This window comes from Aotus nancymaae, unplaced genomic scaffold (genome assembly GCF_030222135.1).
Source record: "Aotus nancymaae isolate 86718 unplaced genomic scaffold, 86718_ANA_hifiasm-v0.15.2.pri h1tg000115l, whole genome shotgun sequence".
In the NCBI taxonomy this organism is placed as follows: Eukaryota; Metazoa; Chordata; class Mammalia; order Primates; family Aotidae; genus Aotus; species Aotus nancymaae.
In genome coordinates this window covers 2745932-2764149 of record NW_026988530.1, presented here as the reverse complement: position 1 = coordinate 2764149, position 18218 = coordinate 2745932, and the positions used below count along the sequence as shown (strand labels likewise).

Here is an 18218-nt window from a genome sequence, read left to right as displayed (position 1 = left end):
TTGCTTGAACTTGGGAGATAGAGGTTGCAGGGAGCTGAGATTGCATCACTGCACTCCAGCCTGGGTGACACAGCAAGACTCCATCTCCAAAAACAAACAAACAAATAAACAACAGAGAGCCAAGTAGGGTAGTTGAGAATTAGTACATTACAAAACACTGAGTGTTCAAGGTAGGGTCAAATTATTAATAACTATTAAGTTGGTGTAAAATTAATTGTGGTTTTTGCCATTGCTTTTAACGGCAAAAATCGTAATTAGTTTTTCACCAATCTAATAAAAGATGAGGATAAAGAAAACGATATTGAGTCTGGCCAGAAGAAGTTCACTGATGACCTTCAACTCTGTATGTAATAAAATAATGGAGTGGGAATCAGGACATCAGTGTTAGGGGGATGATCCTTACAGAAACTTCTGAAGAACAAAGGCTCCCTGGCTTCCTCCTGCTGTCACTTTTCTAGACACTGTCTCTTTTTCTCACCCTTATGCAGGTATCAGAGGAGTGACTGTACGGCCGAACCCTGGGGCTCCCAACATTCCTCCTTTTGAGTCTCTTGCTCACTCTTCTCCTTCAGTGTCCCAGGATACTACATGAATTGTTGCTGTGTTTTAGGGACTTAGTTTCATGTCACTCAAAAGTTGAATAGGAAAATGACTTTCAAATATAACCCAGATTAGCCATAAATTCCCTCTCATAAAAGAGGGAATTTCACTTCTAGAGAATATGGGGCTAAACTGTTTTGACTTAGCTACAGCATTGATCCAAGCTATTAGACTGAAAATATCAATAGAATATAATAAAAATTGCCTGTTTCTAGTGCTTTCCAGTTGCTAAATTGTAACAGAAGGGAAATATGGTGACCCACCTGCAATGATCTTTTTTCATTTTTTGTTTGTTTGTTTGTTTTGTTTTCTTGAGACTGGGTCTTGCTCTGCCACCCAGGCTGAAGTGCAGTGTCATGATCACAGCTCACTGCAGCCTCTACCTCCCAGGCTCAAGGAATCCTCCCACCTCAGCCTCTGGAGTAGCTGGGACTATAGGTGTGAGCCATTGTGCCCAGCCCTTTAAAAAAAAAAAATGTAATTTTTAATTCTCTGGTAGACATCTAAAGGCTCTAATTGATTGTTTTTATTCTTAATATTTCCAAAAACAAAACCTCAGTAACACATTTCCAACAGCAACATTGCTAATGTTCAACATAATGGCACACATGTTCCTAGCCCTGGAACAGGGTTGTTGAGGATTATTTGTATATAGTAAATACAAACTCAGAAGTGTCATTTACCCATAAATTTGAAGGCCAATAATAGCTGATAAAAAGAAAGAGTTAAAATTATGCAAGTTATCACTGGTAATATATTCACTACTGCATTTAAAACACTACTGAAAACATAATCCTCATTTTTTCTGTTTTGTGAAATCTCATGAGAAAAAAAATAAAGGCAAATGAAGCTCTTAGATGTTCAAAATACATATAATCTGAAATGAAAACATCAATGTTTATACTTCAAGTTGAATTCCTTAAAGGGAATGAAAAACTAAATTTAGCCTTATCCCCATTCAGTAGATTCTGTTTATTTTCACTTACTCCAAAGTTGCACTAATGGAAATAGATATTTTATAAAGGCAAAACACATTTTCATAACTCCTGATGCAGACTTAGATATTATGACATAATGCTTCCATCACAGACGATTAATATATTCACAGCAGAACTATTGGCAGTGATGTCTCAGGTTTCTATGAGGCGTCCATAATTATTGACAAACGATAAGCTCTCTTAGATATTATAATTATCATAATAATTATTATTTATAGTGTTGGCTGGGGAAAGCCTGGGTGAGAGCTAGTCTGTTTTGTTGGACTATCCTACGTGGGGGGAAATCCCTGTGTTTTGTCTCTAGCCATACTTCCAGTATCATGGAACAAAAAAGTAATTTCTGCTGGCATTATGATAATCCATAAAAAAGGTATTTAGCCACAAAAAGGGCCATTAACTTAGATTGCATCCAGGCTCTTTGGAGAATATCACTAGCTTTCTCCAAAACACAGAACAGCATTTATCCTAAAAACTGACTTATATCAAACATCACATATTGAGATCTGCCCTAACTAGAGATTGCTTTAAGTTAAACCACTTCTATTCATATATTCCTTTCAGCCAAGGAAAACTTAGCTGAAAGCTGGTAGTTCTGCATATATAAGAGTTTAAAAAATAGATTTCTTAAAATTATTAATATTAATGTATTAAATTCTTATTATATGCCAAGCAATTTTCTATATAGTTTATTAGAATGAAATGTTAGGAATTTGGTTTTTTGTTTCCTTGTAAACCCAGCATTTCTTTAAAGGATCATATCTTGCCCAGCTTCAGTCCATATACTTGATCTCCTGGCTCCAGAGAAGGACACTTGACCAAAACTAGCCAAGAAAGATATTTCCAGGACTTCTGCTGGAGTTTTGGAAAAGGTACTCATCCTCTGCAGGAGAGGCTGATTGCAAGATCTAAGTTTAAAGATGCTAGGAGGTATAATTGACAGTAGAGAAATAGCTCGCCTAGGAATTAAGCCAATAAAAATGAAAGCACAGCCAAGATTTGGAAAGGCAGCATCACAGTATCTTCATTTGAGCACCTGGATCTATTTAGTTGCACCTGAAGTAGTTGATCTGACAATAATATAGATTTGACAGTAATAAGAAGTAATAAAGTCATTTTTGCTGTTATTAATCAAATCAATTTGAATTCAGGGTTTCTCTCACTTGTACAGAAAAAACATCCTGATATATTTATATTTTCTGGAGTACTTATAAAGAGAAATTATGGGATGACCAAATAGGAACAGCTCTGGAGTGCAGTCCTCAGTGAGAACAACGCAGAGGGTGAGTGATCACCACATTTCCAAACAAGTTATTACTGCCCATAGACCAGGAGATTCCTACTTTGAAAAGTGCCACGAGTTTCCAACATGGCAGTTTCAGCTGGCACAATAGGTCTCTGCACAAAAACTCACACAAATCTGGGCAGCCGTTTCAAGTGGTGCCTGGAACACCTGAGAGACAGAGCCACCCATTCAACTGAAAAAAAAGGTGGCTGAAACAGGGAGCCAGATAACCCGGCTCTGTGGGTCCCACCCCCACAAAGTCCAGCAACCTGAAACGCTCTGATTGAGAGTTTCACAGCAAGCTCAGCTGGACCCAGGATGGTCCAGCTCTGTTGTGGGGGAAGGGCATCCACCATTACTGAGGCAGTCCACCACTACCGAGGCAGTCCGCCATTACCAAGGCAGTCCACAATTACTGAAGCAGACTGACATTACCAAGGCAGTCCACCATTACTGAGGCAGACTGCCATTACCGAGGCAGTCCTAACTATACCTCTATGAACAAAACCAAAAGGAAGTTCACACAGCAGCTGGGCAGAGCCCATGGCAGCTCAGCAACACCTCTGCTGTCAGACTGTGACTAGACTGCCTCCTTGCTGGGCAGGGCATCTCTGACAAAAGGCAGCAGCATGTCAGGAACTTATAAATAAAGCCCCACCTTCCCAGGACAGAGCACCTGGGAAAAAAGACACTTATGAGTTCTGCTGCAGCAGACTTAAACGTACCTGCCCAGCAGCGCTGAATGAAACAATGGAGCTTACAGCTCAGGACTTGAGCTCCTCTAAGGGACAGACTGTCTCCTCAAGCAGCTCCCTGACCTCGATATATCCCCAGAGACACCTCCTAAAAGAGAGCTCAGGCTGACATCTGGTGAGTATCCTTCTGGAATGAAGATAACAAAAGAAGAAACTGGCAGCAACCCTTGCTGTTCTGCAGCTGCTGCAGGAGATACCCAGGCATGCAGGGTCTGGAGTGGACCTCAGCAGTCCTACAGCAGAGGGGCCTGACTGGTAGAAGGAAAATGAAAAAATGGAAAGAAATAACTTCATCATCAATAAAAAGGACATTCACTCAGAGACCCCATCTGAAAGTCACCAACTACAAAGACCGCAGGTAGATAAATCCACAAAGATGGGAAGAAACCAGCACAGAAAGGATGAAAACAACCAAAACCAGAATGTCTCCCCTCCTCCAAGCGATCACAACTCCTCACCAGCAAGGGAATGAACATGGTTGGAGAATGAGTCTGATGAACTGACAGAAACAGGTTTCAGAAGGTGAGTAATAACAAACTTCTCTCAGCTAAAAGAACATGTCCTAACCCAATGCAATGAAACTAAGAACATTGAAAAAAGGTTACATGAGATGCCAACAAGAATAAACAGCTTAGAGAATAAAAATGACCTGATGGAGCTGAAAAACACAACATGAGAACGTCACAAAGCATGCTTAAGTTTCAATAGCCAAATATACCAAGCAGAAGAAAGGATATCAGAGATTGATGATCAACTCAATGAAATAAAATGAGAAGGCCAGATTAGAGAAAAAAGTGAAAAGAAATGAACAAAGCCTCCAAGAAATATGGGATTATATGAAAAGACCTAATCTACATTAGATAAGTATACCTGAATGTGACAGAGAGAATGAATCCAAGCTGGAAAACACTCTTTCAGGATATTATCCAGGAGAACTTCCCCAACCTAACAACGCAGGCCAATGTTCAAGTCCAGGAAATACAGAGAACACCACAAAGACATTCCTCAAGAAGAGTAACCCCAAGGCACATAATCCTCAGATTCACCAGGGTTGAAGTGAAGGAAAAAATCATAAGGGCAGCCAGGGAGAAAGGTTGGGTTACCCTCAAAGGGAAGCCCATCAGACTTACAGCAGGTCTCTTGGCAGAAACCCTACAAGCCAGAAGAGAGAGGGGGCTAATATTTAACATCCTTAAAGAAAAGAATTTTCAACCTAGAATTTCATATCCAGACAAACTAAGCTTCATAAGCAAAGGAGAAATAAAATCCTTTATGAACAAGCAATTAATGAGAGATTTTGTCACCACCAGCCCTGCCTTACAAGAGCTCTAGAAAGAAGCACTAAACACAGAAAGGAGCAACTAGCACCAGCCACTCCAAAAATGTACCAAATAGTAAAGACCATCACACAAAGAAGAAACTGAGTCAACTAATGGGCTAAACAGCCAGCTAGCATCAAAATGGTAGGACTAAATTCACACATAACAATATTAACCTGAAATGTAAATGGGCCAAATGCCCCAATTAAAAGACACAGACTGGCAAATTGGATAAAAAGTCAAAACCTATTGGTGTGCTGTATCCAGGAAACCCATCTCACATGCAAGGACACACATAGGCTCAAAATAAAGGGATGGAGGAGGATTTACCAAGCAAATGGAGAGAAAAATAAATAAATAAATAAATAAGTAAATAAATAAATCAATCAATCAGGAGCTGCAATCCTAGTCTCTGATAAAATAGACTTTAAACCAACAAAGATCAAAAGAGACAAAGAAGGGCATTACATAATGGTTAGAGGATCAATGCAGCAAGAGGAGCTAAAGATCCTAAATATATATGCACCCAATACAGGAGCACCCAGATACATAAAGCAAGTTCTTAACGACCTACAAAGAGACTTAGACTCCCACACAATAATGGTGGGAGACTTTAACACTCCACTGTCAATATTAGACAGATCAAAAAGACAGAAATTTAACAAGGATATCCAGGACTTGAACTCAGATCTGGACCAAGTAAACCTAGTAGACATCTACAGAAGTCTCTACCCAAAATCCACAGATGATACATTCTCAGCACCACATCACACCTACTCTAAAATTGACCACATAATTGGAAGTCACTCCTCAGCAAATGCAAAAGAATGGAAATCATAACAAACAGTCTCTCAGACCATAACAAACAGTCTCTCAGACCACAATGCAATCAAATTAGAATTCAGGATGAGGAAACTAACTCAGAACTCCACAACTTCATGGAAACTGAACAACTGGTTCTTGAATGTTGACTGGATAAACAATGAAATGAAGTCAGAAATAAAGATGTTCTTCAAAACCAATGAGAACAAATATACAACATACCAGAATCTCTGGGACACATTTAAAGCAGTGTCTAGAGGAAAACTTATAGCAATAAATGCCCATATGAGAAGCAAGGAAAGATCTAAAATTGACACCCTATCATCAAAATTGAAAGAGCTAGAGGAGCAAGATCAAAAAAAAACTCAAAAGCTAGCAGAAGACAGGAAATAACTAAGATCAGAGCAGAACTGAAAGAGACAGAGACACAAAAAAACCCTTCAAAATATCAAGAAATCCAGGAGCTGTTTTTTTCAAAAGATCAACAAAATAGACAGACCACTAGCCAAGTTAATAAAAAAGAAAAGAGAGAAGAATCAAATAGATGCAATAAAAAATGATAAAGGGGAAATCTCCACCAATTCCACAGAAATACAAACTACCAGCAGAGATTACTATAAACAACTCTATGCACATAAACCAGTAAACCTGGAAGCAATGGACAAATTCCTGGACACTTGTACTTTCCGAAGCCTAAACCAGGAAGAAATCGAAATCCTGAATAGACCAATAACAAGCACTGAAGTTGAAGCAGCAATTAATAGGCTATCACCCAAAAAAAGTCCAGGTCCAGATGGGTTCACAGCCGAATCCTACCAGACCTACAAAGAGGAGCTGGTACCACTCCTTCTGAAACTATTCCAAATAATCCAAAAAGAGGGAATCCTTGCCAAACCATTTTTTGAGACCAACATCATCCTGCAACCAAAACCTGGCAGAGACTCAACAAAAAAAGAAAATTTCAGGTCAGTATCCATGATGAACACAGCTGCAAAAATCTTCAATAAAATCCTGGCAAACCAATTGCAACAGCACATCAAAAAGCTTATCCATCACGATCAAGTAGGCTTCATCCCAGGGATGCAAGGCTGGTTCAACATAGGCAAGTCTATAAACGTAATCCATCACATAAACAGAACCAAAGACAAAAAACACATGATTATCTCACTAGATGCAGAGAAGGCCTTCGACAAAATTCAACAGCCCTTTATGCCAAAAACTCTCAATAAATTAGGTATCGACAAAACGTATCACAAAATAACGAAAGCTATGTATGACAAACCCACAGCCAATATCATACTGAATGGGCAAAAACTGAAAGCATTCCGTTTGAAATCTGGCACTAGACAAGGATGCCCTCTCTTACCACTCCTATTCAATATAGTCTTGGAAGTTGTAGCCAGACCACTCAGGCAAGAAAAAGAAATAAAGGGTATTGAAATAGGAAAGGAGGAAGGCAAATTGTCTCTATTTGCAGACGACATGATTATATATCTAGAAGACCCCATCATCTCAGCCCAAAGTCTCCTTAAACTGATAAGCAACTTCAGCAAAATCTCAGGATACAAAATCAATGTGCAGAAATCACAAGCATTCCTATACACCAATAACAGACTTAACGAGAGCCAAATAAAGAACAAACTGCCATTCACAATTGCTACAAAGAGAATAAAATACTGAGGAATACAACTAACAAAGTATGTAAAGGACCTCTTCAAGGAGAACTACAAAACACTGCTCAACAAAATAAGAGAGGACACAAACAGATGGAAAAACATTCCATGCTCATGGTTAGAAAGAATCAATATTGTGAAAATGGCCGTACTGCCCAAATTAGTTTATAGATTCAACACTATTCCCATCAAGCTACCTATGACCCTCTTCACAGAACTGGAAAAAAAAAACACCTTAAACTTCATATGGAACTAAAAGAGAGCCCTTATAGCCAAGACAATTCTAAGCAAAAAGAACAAAGCTAGAGGCATCATGCTGCCCAACTTCAAACTATACTACAAGGCTACAGTAATCAAAACAGCATGGTACTGGTACCAAAACAGAGACATACACCAATGGAACAGAACAGATGTGTGCTGCCACACATCTGCAACCATCTTATTTTTGACAAATATGACCAAAACAAGCAATGGGGAAAGGATTCCCTGTTTAATAAATGGTGTTCAGAAAACTGGCTAGCCATGTGCAGAAAGCAGAAACTGGATCCCTTCCTGACACCTTACACTAAAATTAACTCCAGATGGATTAAAGACTTAAATCTAAGACCTAACACCATAAAAATCCTAGAAGAAACCTAGGCAAAACCATTCAAGACATAGGCATAGGCAAGGACTTCATGGCTAAAACACCAAAAGCATCGGCAACAAAAGCCAAAATAGACAAATGGGATCTAATTAAACTCCAGAGCTTCTGTACAGCAAAACAAACAATCATTAGAGTGAATTGGCAACCAACAGAATGGGAAAAAACTTTTGCAATCTACCCATCTGACAAAGGGCTAATATACAGAATCTACAATGAACTAAAACAGATTTACAAGAAACAAACCAACCAACCCATTCAAAATGGGGGAAGCATAAACAGATATTTCTCAAAAGGAGTTATTTATGATACCAATAAACATATGAAAAAATGTTCATCATCACTAGTCATTAGAGAAATGCAAATCAAAACCACATTGAGATACCATCTCATGCCAGTTAGAATGACAATCATTAAAAAATCTGGAGACAACAGATGCTGGAGAGCATGTGGAGAAATAGGAACACTTTTACACTGTTGGTGGGAGTGTAAACTAGTTCAACCATTGTGGAAGACAGTGTGGCCATTCCTCAAGGACCTAGAAATAGAAATTCCATTTGACCCAGCAATCTCATTACTGGGTATATCCAAAGGATTATAAATCATTCTATTATAAAGACACATGCACACGTATGCTCACTGCAGCACTGTTTACAAGAGCAAAGACCTGGAACCAATCCAAAAGCCCATCAATGATAGACTCAACAAGGAAAATGTGGCATGGAATACTATGCAGCCATAAAAAGCAATGAGTTCATGTCCTTTGTAGGGACATGGATAAATCTGGAAACCATCATTCTCAGCAAACTGACACAAGAACAGAAAATCAAACACATGTTCTCACTCCTAGGCAAGTGTTGAACAATGAGAACGCGTGGACACAGGAAAGAGAGCATCACACACTGTGGTCTGTTGGGGGGGAATGGGGAGGGACAGCATGGGGTAGGGAGGTTGGGGAGGGATAACATGGGGAGAAATGCCGGATATAGGTGATGGGGGGATGGAGGCAGCAAACTGAGGGAATGTGTTCTCTTTCTAGGTCCATGAGGGGGCATAGTTTTAAGGGCAAGAATTTCCCATCTGTCCCATTGCCATGCCCCACTCCCATCGGTCTCCATCCAGAAGATTTAACAGTTTATGTTTTCGTGGTCATGGGAAGAAACTGAAAGTCAATCACTCTAGTGGAAGTTCTAAGGAATTCCTTTCACTGGCCCAGGGTCTTGGAGAAGGTGGGGGGTCCTCCCAGGATAAAAGTCCATATCCACACACCTGGCTGGATTTCCCCTCTGGAATCTCCTTTCACACTCTTCATGGAAGTCTTTCCTCTTCTTCTCCTCTTCTTCTTTTTTCTCTACCTAAATAAAATCACCTTTCTGCAACACTTCTTGTGTCCAATATTTACTTTTATGAGCGTATGGCACACTTGCAGTGGTCCCATTGTTTATTCTTTAAGAGATTGGAGACCAAGAACCCACAGCATTCCCTCAGGGGAGCTTTTTGCTTCACCAGCACTCAAGAAAAATCCCAGTTACAGTACCACATTGCCATGTATGTACCTATGCAACAATCCTGCATGTTCTGCATGTACCCCAGAACCTAAAGTGCAATAAAATATACATATAAAAGAAAGAGAGAAATTATGAAGTGGGTATCATTATCCCTTTTGTACAACAGATGAAGAAAGAGAATTAAAGAAGGTAAGGAATTTCCGCAAGATTATACATCTTGTAGTGGAAGTACTGAGATTCCGACCCAGGTTTTTGGCCCTGCAGTGCCTCTCAGGCTATTATTCAGATGTTAGAGTTGAAACATTGATAATTGCATAGTTTAACCACTGTCCTGATGTAGCCACACCCTGTGATCTACAGCATACATTTGTGTGCTGTGTGGGTTATAAATAGTTGAGTATGTCACTGGGCCAAAGCTGATGTGTCTCACCCAAATCTTGATGATGAAGGATTTGTTCTAACTATTTCATTTAACTAATCACACATTTAAAAGACTATTGAAAGAGAAACCCTCCAGTGACATCATTTTGAAGATCCAAAGCATGGGACCACATTAGAAGTGAAATGATGATGCCACAATAATCTTTCTGGTACTTCCAGCAATAGCAATTTTTTTTTTTTTTTTTTTTGAGATGGAGTCTCATTCTGTCACCCAGGCTGGAGTACAGTGGTGCATCTTGGCTCACTGCAACCTCTGCCTCCTGGGTTCAAGTGATTCTTCTGCCTTAGCCTCCCGAGTAGCTGGGATTACAGAGGCGTGCCACCATGCCTGGCTAATTTTTGTATTTTTTAGTAGAGATGGGGTTTCACCATGTTGGCCAGACTAGTCTCAAACTCTTGACCCAAGGTGATCCCCCCAGCTCAGCCTCCCAAAGTGCTGGGATTACAGGCTGTGAGCCACTGCATCAGGCCCAGCATAGCAATTGATCAGCATTCTTACACATGTGTACGAATTAATAATGATCATTTCTTCTAAGAGGTAAAATGTATCATTTACCCTGGAATGTGGCCAATTGGTTAATATAATTGGGGTCTATGAGGACGCTGTTTAGGATTCTGAGATTATAGTTTCTTTAATAACATAAGTACTGCCTTATGCACATGCATTTAAAATCTACTTTTAATTCCAATTATAAATTTTAGGGGAAAAAGTTGTATTTTAAATATGTTCTTGTTAGACTTATAAATTTAATATTTTATATATAACATGAGCAATACTAATATATAGTTCACCTTTCTCCAGCAATTTACCCAATCAACTTAGTACTCTTCATGCCTCCATTTCCCAGTTCCCTCTGATCCCACAGAGTATGAGCAAAGGGAGCCTCAGCACATGTCTGCTGGGGCTGCAGGAGTCACTCTGGTGACCGGTACGCCACTCAGCCTCTGGCTAGTCCCAGCTAGCTCTGCTGCTTCTATCCTGGAGGAAGCAAGATAAGCACTAGTCATGCACTGGCTGGTATCTATTCATGTCTTCATACTTGCAGGCAATAATAGAAACCTGGAAAGTGTGAACCTGTCGGCTGTCTGGGTAATTCAGCGTCTGACTGAGTCCCCTCCCCCTCATTCCTGCTGCAGCCAGGTGAGCAGGCGGCAGAATTTATTCTTCCAACTGTGTATAGAAGACAGTAAATGAGCTGGGCTTCATATTTTCCTTGTTAAGCTTCATAGGATAAAATAATATGTGAAAAGGATACTACATATTCAACCTTGCTTTAATTTCAAATATCTTATCCAGTGTGGTAAAACATAAACTAAGTTCAAACATTGCCTCTACCACAGATGTGTAACCTTGGATGATCTGGTAACCTCCCTGCACCTCCACTTCCTTATCTGTAAAGTTTCCATGATAAAAGTATCGACTTCACATGTTGGGAGGTTTAAATGCAATACTTCATATGAAGCACTCCATTTGCCTGCACCGTAAGAGCTCAGCAAATATTAGTTACGTTGTAATGATTACTATTACTTTGTTATTTAACTTATTTAAATTAGAATCTGTTGCATGCTAGGCACTGAAATTTTACTGTGTACTTGTCTAGTGAAATGTCCAGCTTCCAATAGTACTATACTGACTGCCTACTGTAGACATGTAGCTATATAAAGGAAATCCATCAGTCCCCTTCTCGTGTTAGGAAATATGTCCATTTCTACAATCAGAATTCATGGCCAATGTTAAATATAAAACAAATGATGTACTTTTTGCTCCATGGTATGAAAGATAGCTGTAACTTCTTAAGAAATTTATTCATCACAAATATTCTGAGTAATTTTATCCCCCCAGGCTTTATAACAAAGTTACTCAACAATTTGATATATCCTGGGAAGACAGCAGATATTTTGGGTTTTAGAAATAAAACGTATCCCACACTGGCATCCATGGCTCCTGATTTAAGAAATCAAGCCTCTGGAGCTGTGAAATCTTACCTGAAGATGTGATTGCTGCAATGATAAGAAGAATAGTAACAGCAAATATATTTTGTTGTATATTACTGCAACCCTAATCCAACCCATGAATTAATTGACGTTTTACCAGTAGGGAAATGAAGATAATGAAAACTATATGGCCACCTTAAAGCCTCGGCATTTGCATTGATGAGCATCTAGCAGCTGACATGCTGTATGTCCCAGGATAATCAGGACCAGTTGGGAGAAAGTTGTAGGCAGGCAGGGCAAGGTCTTTAGAAGAACCAGTTGCTCTAGTTATGAGCCGTGTGAATTTGGGCAAGCTTCTTAATCCCTCTGAGCCTGTTTTCTCAACTATGAAAACAGGATAATAGTTATATTATAGACCCATTGGAAGGGTGTATGAGAATATGCTCTGCATTTTGTTTAATTTCCTTTTAAAGGCAACCCCTGAACTTATGATCCCCTGATTTTATCCCCTTTTCTAAAATAAGCAAGCCCACCCCACAGTTTTTCAAACACCAGCTTACCGCTATAACTGCAGCTTACTGCTCTGCGTTGCAAGTCAAGATATGACTCCTTCATTTACACACATCTCTTGAGCACTTCCCGTGTGCCAGGTGCTAAAGGACACACAGCGGTGTGGGGATTACAGCAGTTAGCAGGCAGGCGAGGACTGTGCTGTCATTGTGTTAAACTCATTAGCCGGGACTCAGAGCAAGGAAAATACCCGGTTTTTCAAGCAATCGATTTTCTCTCGATTCTGAACTTGGTTCTGCTCTTTCCTTTATCTACATGCCAGAATGTCAAATCAATAAAAAGTCGAGTGAAGCCTTTATTTGTCCACCAACTTCAGCATTAGTTTAGTGTTTATATTCTCTCCTTGTCTTTCTCACTTGGTCCATGAACAACGAACAATTCTCAAGCCTCTATTTTTCCTTCCAGTTACATTCTGGCTTCAATTTTTTTTTTTTTTTTTTATTGCATTTTAGGTTTTGGGGTACATGTGAAAAACATGCAAGGTTGATGCTTAGGTGCATACGTGGCAGTGTGATTTGCTGCCTTCCTCCCCTTCACCCATATCTGGCATTTCTCCCCATGCTATCCCTCCCCAATTCCCCACCCCCCCGCTGTCCCCCCCCACTCCCCCACAACAGACCCCCATGTATAGTGCTCCCCTCCCTGTGTCCATGTGTTCTCCTTGTTCAACACCCGCCTATGAGTGAGAACATGTGGTGTTTTTTTTTTTTTTTGGTAACTGCCTCCCAGCTTGGCTTGGTCACACTTTCTATGTAGAGTGCTTTGAGGAGCTCCCCCACCTGGCCTCTCTCTGTAATATCACAAAAAGCAGTAGTGGGCTTTGGCAGTGTTTTGCAAAGACCAACGAAGATGAATATGCATTACAGTGAGGTCCATGAAACCAAGATCAGACTTTTCTTGTGTATGGCAAGGGAAGGCAGACTGCACAAGAACACTGAAGGGACTGCACTCTTCATCCTCTTGCATATTTATCACATAAATTTGGCAACTCATACATGGAGAGAATGAACGCTCTCCCCCTGAACAAGTGAGGAAACATTCGTGAGGAACCTAATGGGGTCAATAGGTAAGCACGCTTTGCCCGTGTTTGACTTGTGGAGAGTCTCTTCAGTTTACCAACCTTGCTACTCAAATGAGCACATTTTATATGTACCTAATTCTTGTCCAGTGGTTTACTACAAAGACCATTTGCATCATGTTAAAGGGGCCTGGTTATTTATTCTAGGGTTATATGAGATTATGTTGAAGGCATCCCTGCACACATATGAACATCTCTAGAGAGGCAGCATTGCCTTTGGAGTAAGAGCCCCTTGGTTTGAATCTTAACTCTCCTACTTCTCCTATTGTGACCTCAGAAAGTTAATTAACCTTTCTTTGCCTCCATTTCTTAATTTGTAATATGTTAACAATATAATAACTATCTCAATAGGCTGTCAGAATGATTACATAAGTCAGTACTTAAAAGTATTTGGAATAGTGTCTAGTACATACTAAGTGCTTTATAAAAATTTGGTAAATAAATACATTTTGAAATAACAAAATATATGACAAATGAAGACCAAGTTGGAAGATGAAGCCTGGTGTGTAGCTTGGTATAAGAAACTCCAATAACACAACTATATCCTAAATTTAAATATGAATGTCCTCTCATTACCCACAAGAAATTAAAATTCAAAGGAATCCTGGGCATGTTCATAAAAGACATATTCATATTAACCAAGACTGAAAACAACTCAAATTTTCATCAAGAGGAAATTAACTACAGTATATTTATATAACATAATACAGTAGAGCAATAAAAGGAATAAGTTACAGATATGTGCAAAATGTAGATGAATCTCAAAAACTTACTTTGAGCAAGAGTATATGCTTTCTTTTATATGAAGTTTAAAGTCAGCAACATATTGGGCCAGGTGCGGTGGCTCAAGTCTGTAATCCCAGCACTTTGGGATGCCGAGGCGGGTGGATCACGAGGTCAATAGATCGAGACCATCCCGGTCAACATGGTGAAACACCGTCTCTACTAAAAATACAAAAAATTAGCTGGGCACGGTGGCGCGTGCCTGTAGTCTCAGCTACTCAGGAGGCTGAGGCAGGAGAATTGCCTGAACCCAGGAGGCGGAGGTTGCGGTGAGCCGAGATCGTGCCATTGCACTCCAGTCTGGGTAACAAGAGCGAAACTCTGTCTCAAAAAAAAAAAAAAAAAAAAAAAATATGATTATTGAAATTAAAGGACATTGCTGGGGGGTGGAATGAAGTAGGAGGTTTGACTAGAGGGGAAATGTAGTAACTTTCCAGGAAGACTGAAACATCATCTGTCTTTCAGTGATGGTAACATGCGAATACACATTTGGGGGAAAAAAAACTCATATAATGTTCGTTTAAGATGTATGTGTTCTACTCTATGTAAATTATACTGCAATAAAATAAAAACTATACTGCAAAGATAAATACATCTTCAGTTCTGGTAATGGCAGACTAGTTAATTCAGAACAAATCTCCCATTGGAGACAATGATTTCTAGATGAAACATTAAACCATGTTTCTAGTTGCATCTACAAGCTATAAAGAAAGTGAGAAAACAACGAACCAAGAATTCAGGACAAAATGAAAATCCGGAGAGGAGAGCATGGACTCTGAGATCACATTCTTTTTTTCAGTTGTCTTTTTGTTTTACTTTTTAAATTTTATTATTATTATTTTAAGTTATGGGATACAAGTGCAGAACGTGTAGGTTTGTTACACAGGTATATGTGTGCCATGGTGTTTTGCTGCACCTATCAACATGTAATCTAGGTTTTAAGCCCCACATGCATTAGCTATTTGTCCTAATGCTCTCCTTCCACTTGCCCCCCACCCCCAATGGCCCTGTGTGTGTTGGTTCCCTCCCTGTGTCCATGTGTTCACATTGTTTAATTCCCACTTATGAGCGAGAACATGAGGTGTTTGGTTTTCTTTTCCTGTGTTAGTTTGCTAAGGATGATGACTTCCAGCTTCATCCATGTCCCTGCAAAGAACATGATCTCATTCCTTTTTATAAATGCATAGTATTCCATGGTGTATATGTACCACATTTTCTTTATTCAGTCTATCATTGATGGGCATTTGGATTGGTTCCATGTCTTTGCTACTGTAAATAGTGCTGCAATAAACATACATGTGCATGTTTCTTTATAGTAGAATGATTTATATTCATTTGGGTATATACCCAGTAATGGGAATGCCGGGTCAAATGGTATTTCCAGGTCTAGATCCTTGAGTAATCACTACACTGTCTTCCACAATGGTTCAACTAATTTACATTCCCACCAACAGTGTAAAGGTGTTCCTGTTTCTCCACAGCCTCACCAGCATCTGTTATTTCTTGACTTTATAATAATCACCATTCTGACTGGAATGAGATGGAATATCATTGTGGTTTTGATTTGCATTTCTCTAATGATCAGTGATGTTGAACTTTTTTCATATGTTTCTTGGCCATATAAATGTCTTCTTTTGAGAAATATCTGTTCATATCCTTTGCCCACTTTTGATGGGTTTTTTTTCCTTGTAAATATGTTTAAGTTCCTTGTAAATTCTGGATATTAGACCTTTATCAGATGGATAGATTGCAAAAATTTCCTCCCATTCTGCAGGTTGCCTGTTCACTCTGAGGAGAGTTTTTTTTGAGGTGCAGAAATCCTTTAGTCTAATTAGATCCCATTTGTCAATTTTGGCTTTTGTTGCAATTGCTTTTGGCGTTTTTATCATGAAGTCTTTGCCCATGCCTATGCCCTGAATGGTATTGTCTAGGTTTTATTATAGAGTTTTTATGATTTGCGGCTGTATATGTAAGTCTTTAATCCATCTTGAGTTAATTTTTGTATAATGTATAAGGAAGGGGTCCAGTTTCAGTTTTCTGCATATGGCTAGCCAGTTTTCCTAACACCATTTATTAAATAGGGAATCATTTTCCCATTGCTTGTTTTTGCTGGGACCACTTTTGCTCCAGCAACATTTACTATGAGGAAGAGATGGCAGAGAGAGAAAGCAATCCTCAAACAGTTTCTTCAGGAAAGGGGAAATAAAAGTTGAAGAAACAGGCCTACCAAGATTGAGGACCATGGTAAAATAGAGTGCTGCACACTTAGACTTGATATCCAGGAAAGCTGAAATCTAGCAGTAAGAACGAGTAAGCCAAAAATACGTGAGCCCCTTCAATGTCTTCCCTCTACATGGACAAGACGATTTTAATCCCTGAAATTGGATTAAGGTGATTCAAGACTGCTAGTGCCCATAGGCACCTAACAGAAAGAAACAATGCTCTCTGGAGGAAGGTAATGTTCTAGGCCCTAAATTTTTCTATACATATTTTTCAAACAAGTTTAGGACTCATTCAAAAATAATAAGGAAACACAGAAAGACCTATCAATATGAATGAGAACCAATACAAACAACAGATATAGACCCATAGGTATTTCAGATAGTGACATTTCTGAAAATAAATGTATCAAGTATTTTGTTAAGCTCATAAAGATTGAAGTCAAAATTTAACATTTCAGCAGAAAACTGGACTCTTTAAAAAGAACATCACAGATTTAAAGCAAAAGAAAAAAATGAAAAGAAAAAACCTAGAACTGAAAAACATAGTATGTAAAATTAGTAACTCAGTGTTGTATCAGCAGATAGATGTAACTCATAGTTAGCACCTCTGAAGATGTCAGGAGAAACTGTCCAGGATGAAAGAGACAGAAGCAATGACAAGAGGAATTGAGGATATAATTTGAAAACCTAATATATTTAACAGAGGTCATAGATTAAATAAATGGCCAGCAGCAAAATTTGCTAATGTAATAGCTGAGAATTTTGCAAATCTAATGAAGGATATCAATCCAAACATTGAAGAAGCCCAATGACTCCCAAGCAAGCTAATTAAAAATAAAAACCTGGTATATGTTGAGGAGGCAGGGTCAAGATGGCCAAATAGAAGCAGAGGCATTTGGAGGCTCCTGGAGGAATAGAAAGGCCATAATAAGCATGTAAAGCCTTCAGCGGCAACCAAGGTATCCAGGTTCTCTCATCAAAATTGACTAGAAGGCTGGCGTGACCCACGGAGAGAAGGGAGAGCAGTGTGGTGTGGCGGCCCACTTGAGAGCCACACAGGGATGGGGAACCCCTTCCCCCAGCCAAGGAGACAGTGAGTGCACTATCCAGCCAGGGAAACTGCTTTTTCCACAGAACTGTGCAACCCACAGATTGGAAGATCCCACTCGAAAACCCATGCTACCAGGGCCTAGTGTCCCAACCCAGGAGCAGCACACAGACTCTCCGCAGCCTCTCAGCTGGAATCTGCTTAAGCCTAGCAAACTCCCAAAGGGAGGGTCGACCAGCACCAGCTGCCTAAGACATTTGAGCTCCTTGGGGGAGGGGCAGCAGCCAGCACTGGGACTAGCAACCACCTAACACGCTAAACTCTCTGGGCCAGGGAAGGGCAGCACCCATTTTCATAGCTCCAGGCTGCTGTTTTCCACTGCTGAAGCCAGGGAGGTTGGATGGCTTGTTCCCAAGACTTGTCCCCACAGCCCAACACACCAGCTGTGGCAGTCTGCAGCCAGAGTACGTCTTCAGGTCTAACCCTGACCCATCCTTCCTCAGTGGCAGGGCTTCCCTGCAGGATCTCCAATAACTCAAGC

At 39.8% G+C, this 18218-nt stretch overlaps 1 protein-coding gene across 1 annotated transcript in view; it reads right to left on the bottom strand.

The window, feature by feature from the left end:
* The window catches only part of ASB5 (ankyrin repeat and SOCS box containing 5), an 81201-nt gene extending 68242 nt beyond the window's left edge, over positions 1 to 12959 (bottom strand). The window contains exon 1 of the mRNA XM_012468581.2: positions 12537 to 12959. The gene's annotated coding sequence lies outside the window, so the exon portion shown is untranslated. The remainder of the gene's footprint in view (positions 1 to 12536) is intronic.
* Positions 12960 to 18218: the final 5259 nt, after the last annotated feature.